The sequence below is a fragment of the Electrophorus electricus genome, chromosome 13 (assembly GCF_041902795.1).
Source record: "Electrophorus electricus isolate QZ-2024a chromosome 13, ASM4190279v1, whole genome shotgun sequence".
NCBI classification, from domain to species: domain Eukaryota; kingdom Metazoa; phylum Chordata; class Actinopteri; order Gymnotiformes; family Gymnotidae; genus Electrophorus; species Electrophorus electricus.
The window spans coordinates 26,658,830-26,675,137 of NC_137509.1; the positions used below are offsets into that span (position 1 = coordinate 26,658,830).

General features: G+C 35.3%; 16 pseudogenes; all 16 read left to right on the forward strand.

Annotated features, from left to right (window-relative positions):
- The first annotated feature begins 849 nt into the window (after nt 1-849).
- LOC145645024 (5S ribosomal RNA) lies at nt 850-968 on the forward strand (annotated as a pseudogene).
- Nucleotides 969-2,674: 1,706 nt separating this feature from the next.
- On the forward strand, nt 2,675-2,793 carry LOC145645025 (5S ribosomal RNA; annotated as a pseudogene).
- A 792-nt stretch (nt 2,794-3,585) lies between these two features.
- On the forward strand, nt 3,586-3,706 carry LOC145645831 (5S ribosomal RNA; annotated as a pseudogene).
- A 792-nt stretch (nt 3,707-4,498) lies between these two features.
- Nucleotides 4,499-4,617, forward strand: LOC145645027 (5S ribosomal RNA; annotated as a pseudogene).
- Nucleotides 4,618-5,410: 793 nt separating this feature from the next.
- LOC145645832 (5S ribosomal RNA) lies at nt 5,411-5,531 on the forward strand (annotated as a pseudogene).
- Nucleotides 5,532-6,323: 792 nt separating this feature from the next.
- Nucleotides 6,324-6,442, forward strand: LOC145645028 (5S ribosomal RNA; annotated as a pseudogene).
- Nucleotides 6,443-7,235: 793 nt separating this feature from the next.
- On the forward strand, nt 7,236-7,356 carry LOC145645833 (5S ribosomal RNA; annotated as a pseudogene).
- A 791-nt stretch (nt 7,357-8,147) lies between these two features.
- Nucleotides 8,148-8,268, forward strand: LOC145645475 (5S ribosomal RNA; annotated as a pseudogene).
- A 792-nt stretch (nt 8,269-9,060) lies between these two features.
- On the forward strand, nt 9,061-9,181 carry LOC145646242 (5S ribosomal RNA; annotated as a pseudogene).
- A 793-nt stretch (nt 9,182-9,974) lies between these two features.
- Nucleotides 9,975-10,093, forward strand: LOC145645466 (5S ribosomal RNA; annotated as a pseudogene).
- A 792-nt stretch (nt 10,094-10,885) lies between these two features.
- Nucleotides 10,886-11,006, forward strand: LOC145645476 (5S ribosomal RNA; annotated as a pseudogene).
- Nucleotides 11,007-11,798: 792 nt separating this feature from the next.
- LOC145645477 (5S ribosomal RNA) lies at nt 11,799-11,919 on the forward strand (annotated as a pseudogene).
- A 793-nt stretch (nt 11,920-12,712) lies between these two features.
- Nucleotides 12,713-12,831, forward strand: LOC145645029 (5S ribosomal RNA; annotated as a pseudogene).
- A 792-nt stretch (nt 12,832-13,623) lies between these two features.
- Nucleotides 13,624-13,744, forward strand: LOC145645834 (5S ribosomal RNA; annotated as a pseudogene).
- A 792-nt stretch (nt 13,745-14,536) lies between these two features.
- On the forward strand, nt 14,537-14,655 carry LOC145645030 (5S ribosomal RNA; annotated as a pseudogene).
- A 793-nt stretch (nt 14,656-15,448) lies between these two features.
- On the forward strand, nt 15,449-15,569 carry LOC145645835 (5S ribosomal RNA; annotated as a pseudogene).
- The last annotated feature ends 739 nt before the right edge of the window (nt 15,570-16,308 follow it).

The window sequence follows — 16,308 nt, forward strand, 5'->3', positions numbered from 1 at the left end:
TGTGCCTGGATAGTACTGAGGTGGGACCCTACCTAGGAATACCATGTGCTGTGAGCTTTTCTTGCATCACTTTAATTTACTTTCAAGCTGACATTCTCAAATGTGAAGTGCAGTGATTAATAAAAAAACCTATCTGTTAGCACCTGGGAATAGCAGATGCTGTAAGTTTTTTTTGCATCACTTTCATTTACTCTCCAACTCACATGCCTGAATGTGAAGTGCAGTGATTCATCAAAAAACTATCTTTTAGCACCTTGGACTACGAGCTGTTGAAAGCTTCTCCTGCATCACATTAATTTACTTTCAAGATGACATGCTAGGATGTGAAGTGCAGTGATTAATTAAAAAAAAATATCTGTTAGCACCTGGGAATAGCAGATGCTGTAAGTTTTTCTTGCATCACTTTAATTTAATATGCAACTGACATGCTTGTAAGTGAAGTGTACAGATTAAATAGAAATCTATTAGTACCAGGGAATAGCAGGTGCTGTAAGATTTTATTGCATCCCTTAAATTTATGTTCAATCTATCAATCTCAAATTTGAAGTGCAGTGAATAATTAAATCAAAATATCTGTTAGCACCTGGGAATAGCAGATGCTGTAAGTTTTTATTGCATCACTTTAATTTACTCTCCAACTGACATGCTTGAATGTGAAGTGCAGTGATTAATAAAAAAACTGTCTGTTAGTGCCTCCCAATACCAGATGTTGTAAGCTTTTATTGCATCATTTAATTTGCTTTCAAGATAACATTCTAGAATGTCAAGTGCAGGGATTAATAAAAAAAAATGTCAGATTGGTATTTGATCATATTTTCTATGATTAGGCAATTTGAGTAAGTGTTTAAGGTTTACGGCCATACCAGCTTCAGAACGTCCAATCTCATCTGAACTTGGAAGCTAAGCAAGTTTGTGCCTGAATAGTACTGAGGTGGGACCCTACCTAGGAATACCATGTGTTGTAAGCTTTTCTTGCATCACTTTAATTTACTTTCATGCTGACATTCTCAAATGTGAAGTGCAGTGATTAATAAAAAAACCTATCTGTTAGCACCTGGGAATAGCAGATGCTGTAAGTTTTTTTTGCATCACTTTCATTTACTCTCCAACTCACATGCCTGAATGTGAAGTGCAGTGATTCATCAAAAAACTATCTTTTAGCACCTTGGACTACGAGCTGCTGTAAGCTTCTCCTGCATCACATTAATTTACTTTCAAGATGACATGCTAGGATGTGAAGTGCAGTGATTAATTAAAAAAAACTATCTGTTAGCACCTGGGAATAGCAGATGCTGTAAGTTTTTCTTGCATCACTTTAATTTAATATGCAACTGACATGCTTGTAAGTGAAGTGTACAGATTAAATAGAAATCTATTAGTACCAGGGAATAGCAGGTGCTGTAAGATTTTATTGCATCCCTTAAATTTATGTTCAATCTATCAATCTCAAATTTGAAGTGCAGTGAATAATTAAATCAAAATATCTGTTAGCACCTGGGAATAGCAGATGCTGTAAGTTTTTATTGCATCACTTTAATTTACTCTCCAACTGACATGCTTGAATGTGAAGTGCAGTGATTAATAAAAAAACTGTCTGTTAGTGCCTCCCAATACCAGATGTTGTAAGCTTTTATTGCATCATTTAATTTGCTTTCAAGATAACATTCTAGAATGTCAAGTGCAGGGATTAATAAAAAAAAATGTCAGATTGGTCTTTGATCATATTTTCTATGATTAGGCAATTTGAGTAAGTGTTTAAGGTTTACGGCCATACCAGCTTCAGCACGCCTCCAATCTCATCTGAACTTCGAAGCTAAGCAAGTTTGTGCCTGGATAGTACTGAGGTGGGACCCTACCTAGGAATACCATGTGCTGTGAGCTTTTCTTGCATCACTTTAATTTACTTTCAAGCTGACATTCTCAAATGTGAAGTGCAGTGATTAATAAAAAAACCTATCTGTTAGCACCTGGGAATAGCAGATGCTGTAAGTTTTTTTTGCATCACTTTCATTTACTCTCCAACTCACATGCCTGAATGTGAAGTGCAGTGATTCATCAAAAAACTATCTTTTAGCACCTTGGACTACGAGCTGTTGAAAGCTTCTCCTGCATCACATTAATTTACTTTCAAGATGACATGCTAGGATGTGAAGTGCAGTGATTAATTAAAAAAAAATATCTGTTAGCACCTGGGAATAGCAGATGCTGTAAGTTTTTCTTGCATCACTTTAATTTAATATGCAACTGACATGCTTGTAAGTGAAGTGTACAGATTAAATAGAAATCTATTAGTACCAGGGAATAGCAGGTGCTGTAAGATTTTATTGCATCCCTTAAATTTATGTTCAAGCTATCAAGCTCAAATTTGAAGTGCAGTGAATAATTAAATCAAACTATCTGTTAGCACCTGGGAATAGCAGATGCTGTAAGTTTTTATTGCCTCACTTTAATTTACTCTCCAACTGACATGCTTGAATGTGAAGTGCAGTGATTAATAAAAAAACTGTCTGTTAGTGCCTCCGAATACCAGATGTTGTAAGCTTTTATTGCATCATTTTAATTTACTTTCAAGATAACATTCTAGAATGTCAAGTGCAGGGATTAAAAAAAAAAAATGTCAGATTGGTATTTGATCATATTTTCTATGATTAGGCAATTTGAGTAAGTGTTTAAGGTTTACGGCCATACCAGCTTCAGAACGTCCAATCTCATCTGAACTTGGAAGCTAAGCAAGTTTGTGCCTGAATAGTACTGAGGTGGGACCCTACCTAGGAATACCATGTGTTGTAAGCTTTTCTTGCATCACTTTAATTTACTTTCAAGCTGACATTCTCAAATGTGAAGTGCAGTGATTAATAAAAAAACCTATCTGTTAGCACCTGGGAATAGCAGGTGCTGTAAGTTTTTTTTGCATCACTTTCATTTACTCTCCAACTCACATGCCTGAATGTGAAGTGCAGTGATTCATCAAAAAACTATCTTTTAGCACCTTGGACTACGAGCTGTTGTAAGCTTCTCCTGCATCACATTAATTTACTTTCAATATGACATGCTAGGATGTGAAGTGCAGTGATTAATTAAAAAAAACTATCTGTTAGCACCTGGGAATAGCAGATGCTGTAAGTTTTTCTTGCATCACTTTAATTTAATATGCAACTGACATGCTTGTAAGTGAAGTGTACAGATTAAATAGAAATCTATTAGTACCAGGGAATAGCAGGTGCTGTAAGATTTTATTGCATCCCTTAAATTTATGTTCAATCTATCAATCTCAAATTTGAAGTGCAGTGAATAATTAAATCAAAATATCTGTTAGCACCTGGGAATAGCAGATGCTGTAAGTTTTTATTGCATCACTTTAATTTACTCTCCAACTGACATGCTTGAATGTGAAGTGCAGTGATTAATAAAAAAACTGTCTGTTAGTGCCTCCCAATACCAGATGTTGTAAGCTTTTATTGCATCATTTAATTTGCTTTCAAGATAACATTCTAGAATGTCAAGTGCAGGGATTAATAAAAAAAAATGTCAGATTGGTCTTTGATCATATTTTCTATGATTAGGCAATTTGAGTAAGTGTTTAAGGTTTACGGCCATACCAGCTTCAGCACGCCTCCAATCTCATCTGAACTTGGAAGCTAAGCAAGTTTGTGACTGGATAGTACTGAGGTGGGACCCTACCTAGGAATACCATTTGCTGTAAGCTTTTCTTGCATCACTTTAATTTACTTTCAAGCTGACATGCTCAAATGTGAAGTGCAGTGATTAATAAAAAACCTATCTGTTAGCACCTGGGAATAGCAGATGCTGTAAGTTTTTTTTGCATCACTTTCATTTACTCTCCAACTCACATGCCTGAATGTGAAGTGCAGTGATTCATCAAAAAACTATCTTTTAGCACCTTGGACTACGAGCTGTTGTAAGCTTCTCCTGCATCACATTAATTTACTTTCAAGATGACATGCTAGGATGTGAAGTGCAGTGATTAATTAAAAAAAACTATCTGTTAGCACCTGGGAATAGCAGATGCTGTAAGTTTTTCTTGCATCACTTTAATTTAATATGCAACTGACATGCTTGTAAGTGAAGTGTACAGATTAAATAGAAATCTATTAGTACCAGGGAATAGCAGGTGCTGTAAGATTTTATTGCATCCCTTAAATTTATGTTCAAGCTATCAAGCTCAAATTTGAAGTGCAGTGAATAATTAAATCAAACTATCTGTTAGCACCTGGGAATAGCAGATGCTGTAAGTTTTTATTGCATCACTTTAATTTACTCTCCAACTGACATGCTTGAATGTGAAGTGCAGTGATTAATAAAAAAACTGTCTGTTAGTGCCTCCGAATACCAGATGTTGTAAGCTTTTATTGCATCATTTTAATTTACTTTCAAGATAACATTCTAGAATGTCAAGTGCAGGGATTAATAAAAAAAAATGTCAGATTGGTATTTGATCATATTTTCTATGATTAGGCAATTTGAGTAAGTGTTTAAGGTTTACGGCCATACCAGCTTCAGAACGTCCAATCTCATCTGAACTTGGAAGCTAAGCAAGTTTGTGCCTGAATAGTACTGAGGTGGGACCCTACCTAGGAATACCATGTGTTGTAAGCTTTTCTTGCATCACTTTAATTTACTTTCAAGCTGACATTCTCAAATGTGAAGTGCAGTGATTAATAAAAAAACCTATCTGTTAGCACCTGGGAATAGCAGATGCTGTAAGTTTTTTTTGCATCACTTTCATTTACTCTCCAACTCACATGCCTGAATGTGAAGTGCAGTGATTCATCAAAAAACTATCTTTTAGCACCTTGGACTACGAGCTGTTGTAAGCTTCTCCTGCATCACATTAATTTACTTTCAATATGACATGCTAGGATGTGAAGTGCAGTGATTAATTAAAAAAAACTATCTGTTAGCACCTGGGAATAGCAGATGCTGTAAGTTTTTCTTGCATCACTTTAATTTAATATGCAACTGACATGCTTGTAAGTGAAGTGTACAGATTAAATAGAAATCTATTAGTACCAGGGAATAGCAGGTGCTGTAAGATTTTATTGCATCCCTTAAATTTATGTTCAAGCTATCAAGCTCAAATTTGAAGTGCAGTGAATAATTAAATCAAACTATCTGTTAGCACCTGGGAATAGCAGATGCTGTAAGTTTTTATTGCCTCACTTTAATTTACTCTCCAACTGACATGCTTGAATGTGAAGTGCAGTGATTAATAAAAAAACTGTCTGTTAGTGCCTCCGAATACCAGATGTTGTAAGCTTTTATTGCATCATTTTAATTTACTTTCAAGATAACATTCTAGAATGTCAAGTGCAGGGATTAATAAAAAAAAATGTCAGATTGGTCTTTGATCATATTTTCTATGATTAGGCAATTTGAGTAAGTGTTTAAGGTTTACGGCCATACCAGCTTCAGCACGCCTCCAATCTCATCTGAACTTGGAAGCTAAGCAAGTTTGTGACTGGATAGTACTGAGGTGGGACCCTACCTAGGAATACCATTTGCTGTAAGCTTTTCTTGCATCACTTTAATTTACTTTCAAGCTGACATGCTCAAATGTGAAGTGCAGTGATTAATAAAAAACCTATCTGTTAGCACCTGGGAATAGCAGATGCTGTAAGTTTTTTTTGCATCACTTTCATTTACTCTCCAACTCACATGCCTGAATGTGAAGTGCAGTGATTCATCAAAAAACTATCTTTTAGCACCTTGGACTACGAGCTGTTGTAAGCTTCTCCTGCATCACATTAATTTACTTTCAAGATGACATGCTAGGATGTGAAGTGCAGTGATTAATTAAAAAAAACTATCTGTTAGCACCTGGGAATAGCAGATGCTGTAAGTTTTTCTTGCATCACTTTAATTTAATATGCAACTGACATGCTTGTAAGTGAAGTGTACAGATTAAATAGAAATCTATTAGTACCAGGGAATAGCAGGTGCTGTAAGATTTTATTGCATCCCTTAAATTTATGTTCAAGCTATCAAGCTCAAATTTGAAGTGCAGTGAATAATTAAATCAAACTATCTGTTAGCACCTGGGAATAGCAGATGCTGTAAGTTTTTATTGCATCACTTTAATTTACTCTCCAACTGACATGCTTGAATGTGAAGTGCAGTGATTAATAAAAAAACTGTCTGTTAGTGCCTCCGAATACCAGATGTTGTAAGCTTTTATTGCATCATTTTAATTTACTTTCAAGATAACATTCTAGAATGTCAAGTGCAGGGATTAATAAAAAAAAATGTCAGATTGGTATTTGATCATATTTTCTATGATTAGGCAATTTGAGTAAGTGTTTAAGGTTTACGGCCATACCAGCTTCAGAACGTCCAATCTCATCTGAACTTGGAAGCTAAGCAAGTTTGTGCCTGAATAGTACTGAGGTGGGACCCTACCTAGGAATACCATGTGTTGTAAGCTTTTCTTGCATCACTTTAATTTACTTTCAAGCTGACATTCTCAAATGTGAAGTGCAGTGATTAATAAAAAAACCTATCTGTTAGCACCTGGGAATAGCAGATGCTGTAAGTTTTTTTTGCATCACTTTCATTTACTCTCCAACTCACATGCCTGAATGTGAAGTGCAGTGATTCATCAAAAAACTATCTTTTAGCACCTTGGACTACGAGCTGTTGTAAGCTTCTCCTGCATCACATTAATTTACTTTCAATATGACATGCTAGGATGTGAAGTGCAGTGATTAATTAAAAAAAACTATCTGTTAGCACCTGGGAATAGCAGATGCTGTAAGTTTTTCTTGCATCACTTTAATTTAATATGCAACTGACATGCTTGTAAGTGAAGTGTACAGATTAAATAGAAATCTATTAGTACCAGGGAATAGCAGGTGCTGTAAGATTTTATTGCATCCCTTAAATTTATGTTCAAGCTATCAAGCTCAAATTTGAAGTGCAGTGAATAATTAAATCAAACTATCTGTTAGCACCTGGGAATAGCAGATGCTGTAAGTTTTTATTGCCTCACTTTAATTTACTCTCCAACTGACATGCTTGAATGTGAAGTGCAGTGATTAATAAAAAAACTGTCTGTTAGTGCCTCCGAATACCAGATGTTGTAAGCTTTTATTGCATCATTTTAATTTACTTTCAAGATAACATTCTAGAATGTCAAGTGCAGGGATTAATAAAAAAAAATGTCAGATTGGTCTTTGATCATATTTTCTATGATTAGGCAATTTGAGTAAGTGTTTAAGGTTTACGGCCATACCAGCTTCAGCACGCCTCCAATCTCATCTGAACTTGGAAGCTAAGCAAGTTTGTGACTGGATAGTACTGAGGTGGGACCCTACCTAGGAATACCATTTGCTGTAAGCTTTTCTTGCATCACTTTAATTTACTTTCAAGCTGACATGCTCAAATGTGAAGTGCAGTGATTAATAAAAAACCTATCTGTTAGCACCTGGGAATAGCAGATGCTGTAAGTTTTTTTTGCATCACTTTCATTTACTCTCCAACTCACATGCCTGAATGTGAAGTGCAGTGATTCATCAAAAAACTATCTTTTAGCACCTTGGACTACGAGCTGTTGTAAGCTTCTCCTGCATCACATTAATTTACTTTCAAGATGACATGCTAGGATGTGAAGTGCAGTGATTAATTAAAAAAAACTATCTGTTAGCACCTGGGAATAGCAGATGCTGTAAGTTTTTCTTGCATCACTTTAATTTAATATGCAACTGACATGCTTGTAAGTGAAGTGTACAGATTAAATAGAAATCTATTAGTACCAGGGAATAGCAGGTGCTGTAAGATTTTATTGCATCCCTTAAATTTATGTTCAAGCTATCAAGCTCAAATTTGAAGTGCAGTGAATAATTAAATCAAACTATCTGTTAGCACCTGGGAATAGCAGATGCTGTAAGTTTTTATTGCATCACTTTAATTTACTCTCCAACTGACATGCTTGAATGTGAAGTGCAGTGATTAATAAAAAAACTGTCTGTTAGTGCCTCCGAATACCAGATGTTGTAAGCTTTTATTGCATCATTTTAATTTACTTTCAAGATAACATTCTAGAATGTCAAATGCAGGGATTAATAAAAAAAATGTCAGATTGGTCTTTGATCATATTTTCTATGATTAGGCAATTTGAGTAAGTGTTTAAGGTTTACAGCCATACCAGCTTCAGCACGCCTCCAATCTCATCTGAACTTGGAAGCTAAGGAAGTTTGTGCCTGGATAGTACTGAGGTGGGACCCTACCTAGGAATACCATGTGCTGTTAGCTTTTCTTGCATCACTTTAATTTACTTTCAAGCTGACATTCTCAAATGTGAAGTGCAGTGATTAATAAAAAAAACTATCTGTTAGCACCTGGGAATAGCAGATGCTGTAAGTTTTTTTTGCATCACTTTCATTTACTCTCCAACTCACATGCCTGAATGTGAAGTGCAGTGATTCATCAAAAAACTATCTTTTAGCACCTTGGACTATGAGATGCTGTAAGCTTCTCTTGCATCACTTTAATTTACTTTCAAGATGACATGCTAGGATGTGAAGTGCAGTGATTAATTAATAAAACCTATCTGTTAGCACCTGGGAATAGCAGATGCTGTAAGTTTTTCTTGCATCACTTTAATTTAATATGCAACTGACATGCTTGTATGTGAAGTGTACAGATTAAATAGAAATCTATTAGTACCAGGGAATAGCAGGTCCTGTAAGATTTTATTGCATCCCTTAAATTTATGTTCAAGCTATCAAGCTCAAATTTGAAGTGCAGTGAATAATTAAATCAAACTATCTGTTAGCACCTGGGAATAGCAGATGCTGTAAGTTTTTATTGCATCACTTTAATTTACTCTCCAACTGACATGCTTGAATGTGAAGTGCAGTGATTAATAAAAAAACTGTCTGTTAGTGCCTCCGAATACCAGATGTTGTAAGCTTTTATTGCATCATTTTAATTTACTTTCAAGATAACATTCTAGAATGTCAAATGCAGGGATTAATAAAAAAAATGTCAGATTGGTCTTTGATCATATTTTCTATGATTAGGCAATTTGAGTAAGTGTTTAAGGTTTACAGCCATACCAGCTTCAGCACGCCTCCAATCTCATCTGAACTTGGAAACTAAGGAAGTTTGTGCCTGGATAGTACTGAGGTGGGACCCTACCTAGGAATACCATGTGCTGTTAGCTTATCTTGCATCACTTTAATTTACTTTCAAGCTGACATTCTCAAATGTGAAGTGCAGTGATTAATAAAAAAAACTATCTGTTAGCACCTGGGAATAGCAGATGCTGTAAGTTTTTTTTGCATCACTTTCATTTACTCTCCAACTCACATGCCTGAATGTGAAGTGCAGTGATTCATCAAAAAACTATCTTTTAGCACCTTGGACTATGAGATGCTGTAAGCTTCTCTTGCATCACTTTAATTTACTTTCAAGATGACATGCTAGGATGTGAAGTGCAGTGATTAATTAATAAAACCTATCTGTTAGCACCTGGGAATAGCAGATGCTGTAAGTTTTTCTTGCATCACTTTAATTTAATATGCAACTGACATGCTTGTATGTGAAGTGTACAGATTAAATAGAAATCTATTAGTACCAGGGAATAGCAGGTCCTGTAAGATTTTATTGCATCCCTTAAATTTATGTTCAAGCTATCAAGCTCAAATTTGAAGTGCAGTGAATAATTAAATCAAACTATCTGTTAGCACCTGGGAATAGCAGATGCTGTAAGTATTTATTGCATCACTTTAATTTACTCTCCAACTAACATGCTTGAATGTGAAGTGCAGTGATTAATAAAAAAACTGTCTGTTAGTGCCTCCGAATACCAGATGTTGTAAGCTTTTATTGCATCATTTTAATTTACTTTCAAGATAACATTCTAGAATGTCAAGTGCAGGGATTAATAAAAAAAAATGTCAGATTGGTCTTTGATCATATTTTCTATGATTAGGCAATTTGAGTAAGTGTTTAAGGTTTACGGCCATACCAGCTTCAGAATGTCCAATCTCATCTGAACTTGGAAGCTAAGCAAGTTTGTGCCTGAATAGTACTGAGGTGGGACCCTACCTAGGAATACCATGTGCTGTGAGCTTTTCTTGCATCACTTTAATTTACTTTCAAGCTGACATTCTCAAATGTGAAGTGCAGTGATTAATAAAAAAACTTATCTGTTAGCACCTGGGAATAGCAGATGCTGTAAGTTTTTTTTGCATCACTTTCATTTACTCTCCAACTCACATGCCTGAATGTGAAGTGCAGTGATTCATCAAAAAACTATCTTTTAGCACCTTGGACTATGAGATGCTGTAAGCTTCTCTTGCATCACTTTAATTTACTTTCAAGATGACATGCTAGGATGTGAAGTGCAGTGATTAATTAAAAAAAACTATCTGTTAGCACCTGGGAATAGCAAATGCTGTAAGTTTTTCTTGCATCACTTTAATTTAATATGCAACTGACATGCTTGTAAGTGAAGTGTACAGATTAAATAGAAATCTATTAGTACCAGGGAATAGCAGGTGCTGTAAGATTTTATTGCATCCCTTAAATTTATGTTCAAGCTATCAAGCTCAAATTTGAAGTGCAGTGAATAATTAAATCAAACTATCTGTTAGCACCTGGGAATAGCAGATGCTGTAAGTTTTTATTGCATCACTTTAATTTACTCTCCAACTGACATGCTTGAATGTGAAGTGCAGTGATTAATAAAAAAACTGTCTGTTAGTGCCTCCGAATACCAGATGTTGTAAGCTTTTATTGCATCATTTTAATTTACTTTCAAGATAACATTCTAGAATGTCAAATGCAGGGATTAATAAAAAAAATGTCAGATTGGTCTTTGATCATATTTTCTATGATTAGGCAATTTGAGTAAGTGTTTAAGGTTTACAGCCATACCAGCTTCAGCACGCCTCCAATCTCATCTGAACTTGGAAGCTAAGGAAGTTTGTGCCTGGATAGTACTGAGGTGGGACCCTACCTAGGAATACCATGTGCTGTTAGCTTTTCTTGCATCACTTTAATTTACTTTCAAGCTGACATTCTCAAATGTGAAGTGCAGTGATTAATAAAAAAAACTATCTGTTAGCACCTGGGAATAGCAGATGCTGTAAGTTTTTTTTGCATCACTTTCATTTACTCTCCAACTCACATGCCTGAATGTGAAGTGCAGTGATTCATCAAAAAACTATCTTTTAGCACCTTGGACTATGAGATGCTGTAAGCTTCTCTTGCATCACTTTAATTTACTTTCAAGATGACATGCTAGGATGTGAAGTGCAGTGATTAATTAATAAAACCTATCTGTTAGCACCTGGGAATAGCAGATGCTGTAAGTTTTTCTTGCATCACTTTAATTTAATATGCAACTGACATGCTTGTATGTGAAGTGTACAGATTAAATAGAAATCTATTAGTACCAGGGAATAGCAGGTCCTGTAAGATTTTATTGCATCCCTTAAATTTATGTTCAAGCTATCAAGCTCAAATTTGAAGTGCAGTGAATAATTAAATCAAACTATCTGTTAGCACCTGGGAATAGCAGATGCTGTAAGTTTTTATTGCATCACTTTAATTTACTCTCCAACTGACATGCTTGAATGTGAAGTGCAGTGATTAATAAAAAAACTGTCTGTTAGTGCCTCCGAATACCAGATGTTGTAAGCTTTTATTGCATCATTTTAATTTACTTTCAAGATAACATTCTAGAATGTCAAATGCAGGGATTAATAAAAAAAATGTCAGATTGGTCTTTGATCATATTTTCTATGATTAGGCAATTTGAGTAAGTGTTTAAGGTTTACAGCCATACCAGCTTCAGCACGCCTCCAATCTCATCTGAACTTGGAAGCTAAGGAAGTTTGTGCCTGGATAGTACTGAGGTGGGACCCTACCTAGGAATACCATGTGCTGTTAGCTTTTCTTGCATCACTTTAATTTACTTTCAAGCTGACATTCTCAAATGTGAAGTGCAGTGATTAATAAAAAAAACTATCTGTTAGCACCTGGGAATAGCAGATGCTGTAAGTTTTTTTTGCATCACTTTCATTTACTCTCCAACTCACATGCCTGAATGTGAAGTGCAGTGATTCATCAAAAAACTATCTTTTAGCACCTTGGACTATGAGATGCTGTAAGCTTCTCTTGCATCACTTTAATTTACTTTCAAGATGACATGCTAGGATGTGAAGTGCAGTGATTAATTAATAAAACCTATCTGTTAGCACCTGGGAATAGCAGATGCTGTAAGTTTTTCTTGCATCACTTTAATTTAATATGCAACTGACATGCTTGTATGTGAAGTGAACAGATTAAATAGAAATCTATTAGTACCAGGGAATAGCAGGTCCTGTAAGATTTTATTGCATCCCTTAAATTTATGTTCAAGCTATCAAGCTCAAATTTGAAGTGCAGTGAATAATTAAATCAAACTATCTGTTAGCACCTGGGAATAGCAGATGCTGTAAGTATTTATTGCATCACTTTAATTTACTCTCCAACTAACATGCTTGAATGTGAAGTGCAGTGATTAATAAAAAAACTGTCTGTTAGTGCCTCCGAATACCAGATGTTGTAAGCTTTTATTGCATCATTTTAATTTACTTTCAAGACAACATTCTAGAATGTCAAGTGCAGGGATTAATAAAAAAAAATGTCAGATTGGTCTTTGATCATATTTTCTATGATTAGGCAATTTGAGTAAGTGTTTAAGGTTTACGGCCATACCAGCTTCAGAACGTCCAATCTCATCTGAACTTGGAAGCTAAGCAAGTTTGTGCCTGAATAGTACTGAGGTGGGACCCTACCTAGGAATACCATGTGTTGTAAGCTTTTCTTGCATCACTTTAATTTACTTTCAAGCTGACATTCTCAAATGTGAAGTGCAGTGATTAATAAAAAAACCTATCTGTTAGCACCTGGGAATAGCAGGTGCTGTAAGTTTTTTTTGCATCACTTTCATTTACTCTCCAACTCACATGCCTGAATGTGAAGTGCAGTGATTCATCAAAAAACTATCTTTTAGCACCTTGGACTACGAGCTGTTGTAAGCTTCTCCTGCATCACATTAATTTACTTTCAATATGACATGCTAGGATGTGAAGTGCAGTGATTAATTAAAAAAAACTATCTGTTAGCACCTGGGAATAGCAGATGCTGTAAGTTTTTCTTGCATCACTTTAATTTAATATGCAACTGACATGCTTGTAAGTGAAGTGTACAGATTAAATAGAAATCTATTAGTACCAGGGAATAGCAGGTGCTGTAAGATTTTATTGCATCCCTTAAATTTATGTTCAATCTATCAATCTCAAATTTGAAGTGCAGTGAATAATTAAATCAAAATATCTGTTAGCACCTGGGAATAGCAGATGCTGTAAGTTTTTATTGCATCACTTTAATTTACTCTCCAACTGACATGCTTGAATGTGAAGTGCAGTGATTAATAAAAAAACTGTCTGTTAGTGCCTCCCAATACCAGATGTTGTAAGCTTTTATTGCATCATTTAATTTGCTTTCAAGATAACATTCTAGAATGTCAAGTGCAGGGATTAATAAAAAAAAATGTCAGATTGGTCTTTGATCATATTTTCTATGATTAGGCAATTTGAGTAAGTGTTTAAGGTTTACGGCCATACCAGCTTCAGCACGCCTCCAATCTCATCTGAACTTGGAAGCTAAGCAAGTTTGTGACTGGATAGTACTGAGGTGGGACCCTACCTAGGAATACCATTTGCTGTAAGCTTTTCTTGCATCACTTTAATTTACTTTCAAGCTGACATGCTCAAATGTGAAGTGCAGTGATTAATAAAAAACCTATCTGTTAGCACCTGGGAATAGCAGATGCTGTAAGTTTTTTTTGCATCACTTTCATTTACTCTCCAACTCACATGCCTGAATGTGAAGTGCAGTGATTCATCAAAAAACTATCTTTTAGCACCTTGGACTACGAGCTGTTGTAAGCTTCTCCTGCATCACATTAATTTACTTTCAAGATGACATGCTAGGATGTGAAGTGCAGTGATTAATTAAAAAAAACTATCTGTTAGCACCTGGGAATAGCAGATGCTGTAAGTTTTTCTTGCATCACTTTAATTTAATATGCAACTGACATGCTTGTAAGTGAAGTGTACAGATTAAATAGAAATCTATTAGTACCAGGGAATAGCAGGTGCTGTAAGATTTTATTGCATCCCTTAAATTTATGTTCAAGCTATCAAGCTCAAATTTGAAGTGCAGTGAATAATTAAATCAAACTATCTGTTAGCACCTGGGAATAGCAGATGCTGTAAGTTTTTATTGCATCACTTTAATTTACTCTCCAACTGACATGCTTGAATGTGAAGTGCAGTGATTAATAAAAAAACTGTCTGTTAGTGCCTCCGAATACCAGATGTTGTAAGCTTTTATTGCATCATTTTAATTTACTTTCAAGATAACATTCTAGAATGTCAAGTGCAGGGATTAATAAAAAAAAATGTCAGATTGGTATTTGATCATATTTTCTATGATTAGGCAATTTGAGTAAGTGTTTAAGGTTTACGGCCATACCAGCTTCAGAACGTCCAATCTCATCTGAACTTGGAAGCTAAGCAAGTTTGTGCCTGAATAGTACTGAGGTGGGACCCTACCTAGGAATACCATGTGTTGTAAGCTTTTCTTGCATCACTTTAATTTACTTTCAAGCTGACATTCTCAAATGTGAAGTGCAGTGATTAATAAAAAAACCTATCTGTTAGCACCTGGGAATAGCAGATGCTGTAAGTTTTTTTTGCATCACTTTCATTTACTCTCCAACTCACATGCCTGAATGTGAAGTGCAGTGATTCATCAAAAAACTATCTTTTAGCACCTTGGACTACGAGCTGTTGTAAGCTTCTCCTGCATCACATTAATTTACTTTCAATATGACATGCTAGGATGTGAAGTGCAGTGATTAATTAAAAAAAACTATCTGTTAGCACCTGGGAATAGCAGATGCTGTAAGTTTTTCTTGCATCACTTTAATTTAATATGCAACTGACATGCTTGTAAGTGAAGTGTACAGATTAAATAGAAATCTATTAGTACCAGGGAATAGCAGGTGCTGTAAGATTTTATTGCATCCCTTAAATTTATGTTCAAGCTATCAAGCTCAAATTTGAAGTGCAGTGAATAATTAAATCAAACTATCTGTTAGCACCTGGGAATAGCAGATGCTGTAAGTTTTTATTGCCTCACTTTAATTTACTCTCCAACTGACATGCTTGAATGTGAAGTGCAGTGATTAATAAAAAAACTGTCTGTTAGTGCCTCCGAATACCAGATGTTGTAAGCTTTTATTGCATCATTTTAATTTACTTTCAAGATAACATTCTAGAATGTCAAGTGCAGGGATTAATAAAAAAAAATGTCAGATTGGTCTTTGATCATATTTTCTATGATTAGGCAATTTGAGTAAGTGTTTAAGGTTTACGGCCATACCAGCTTCAGCACGCCTCCAATCTCATCTGAACTTGGAAGCTAAGCAAGTTTGTGACTGGATAGTACTGAGGTGGGACCCTACCTAGGAATACCATTTGCTGTAAGCTTTTCTTGCATCACTTTAATTTACTTTCAAGCTGACATGCTCAAATGTGAAGTGCAGTGATTAATAAAAAACCTATCTGTTAGCACCTGGGAATAGCAGATGCTGTAAGTTTTTTTTGCATCACTTTCATTTACTCTCCAACTCACATGCCTGAATGTGAAGTGCAGTGATTCATCAAAAAACTATCTTTTAGCACCTTGGACTACGAGCTGTTGTAAGCTTCTCCTGCATCACATTAATTTACTTTCAAGATGACATGCTAGGATGTGAAGTGCAGTGATTAATTAAAAAAAACTATCTGTTAGCACCTGGGAATAGCAGATGCTGTAAGTTTTTCTTGCATCACTTTAATTTAATATGCAACTGACATGCTTGTAAGTGAAGTGTACAGATTAAATAGAAATCTATTAGTACCAGGGAATAGCAGGTGCTGTAAGATTTTATTGCATCCCTTAAATTTATGTTCAAGCTATCAAGCTCAAATTTGAAGTGCAGTGAATAATTAAATCAAACTATCTGTTAGCACCTGGGAATAGCAGATGCTGTAAGTTTTTATTGCATCACTTTAATTTACTCTCCAACTGACATGCTTGAATGTGAAGTGCAGTGATTAATAAAAAAACTGTCTGTTAGTGCCTCCGAATACCAGATGTTGTAAGCTTTTATTGCATCATTTTAATTTACTTTCAAGATAACATTCTAGAATGTCAAATGCAGGGATTAATAAAAAAAATGTCAGA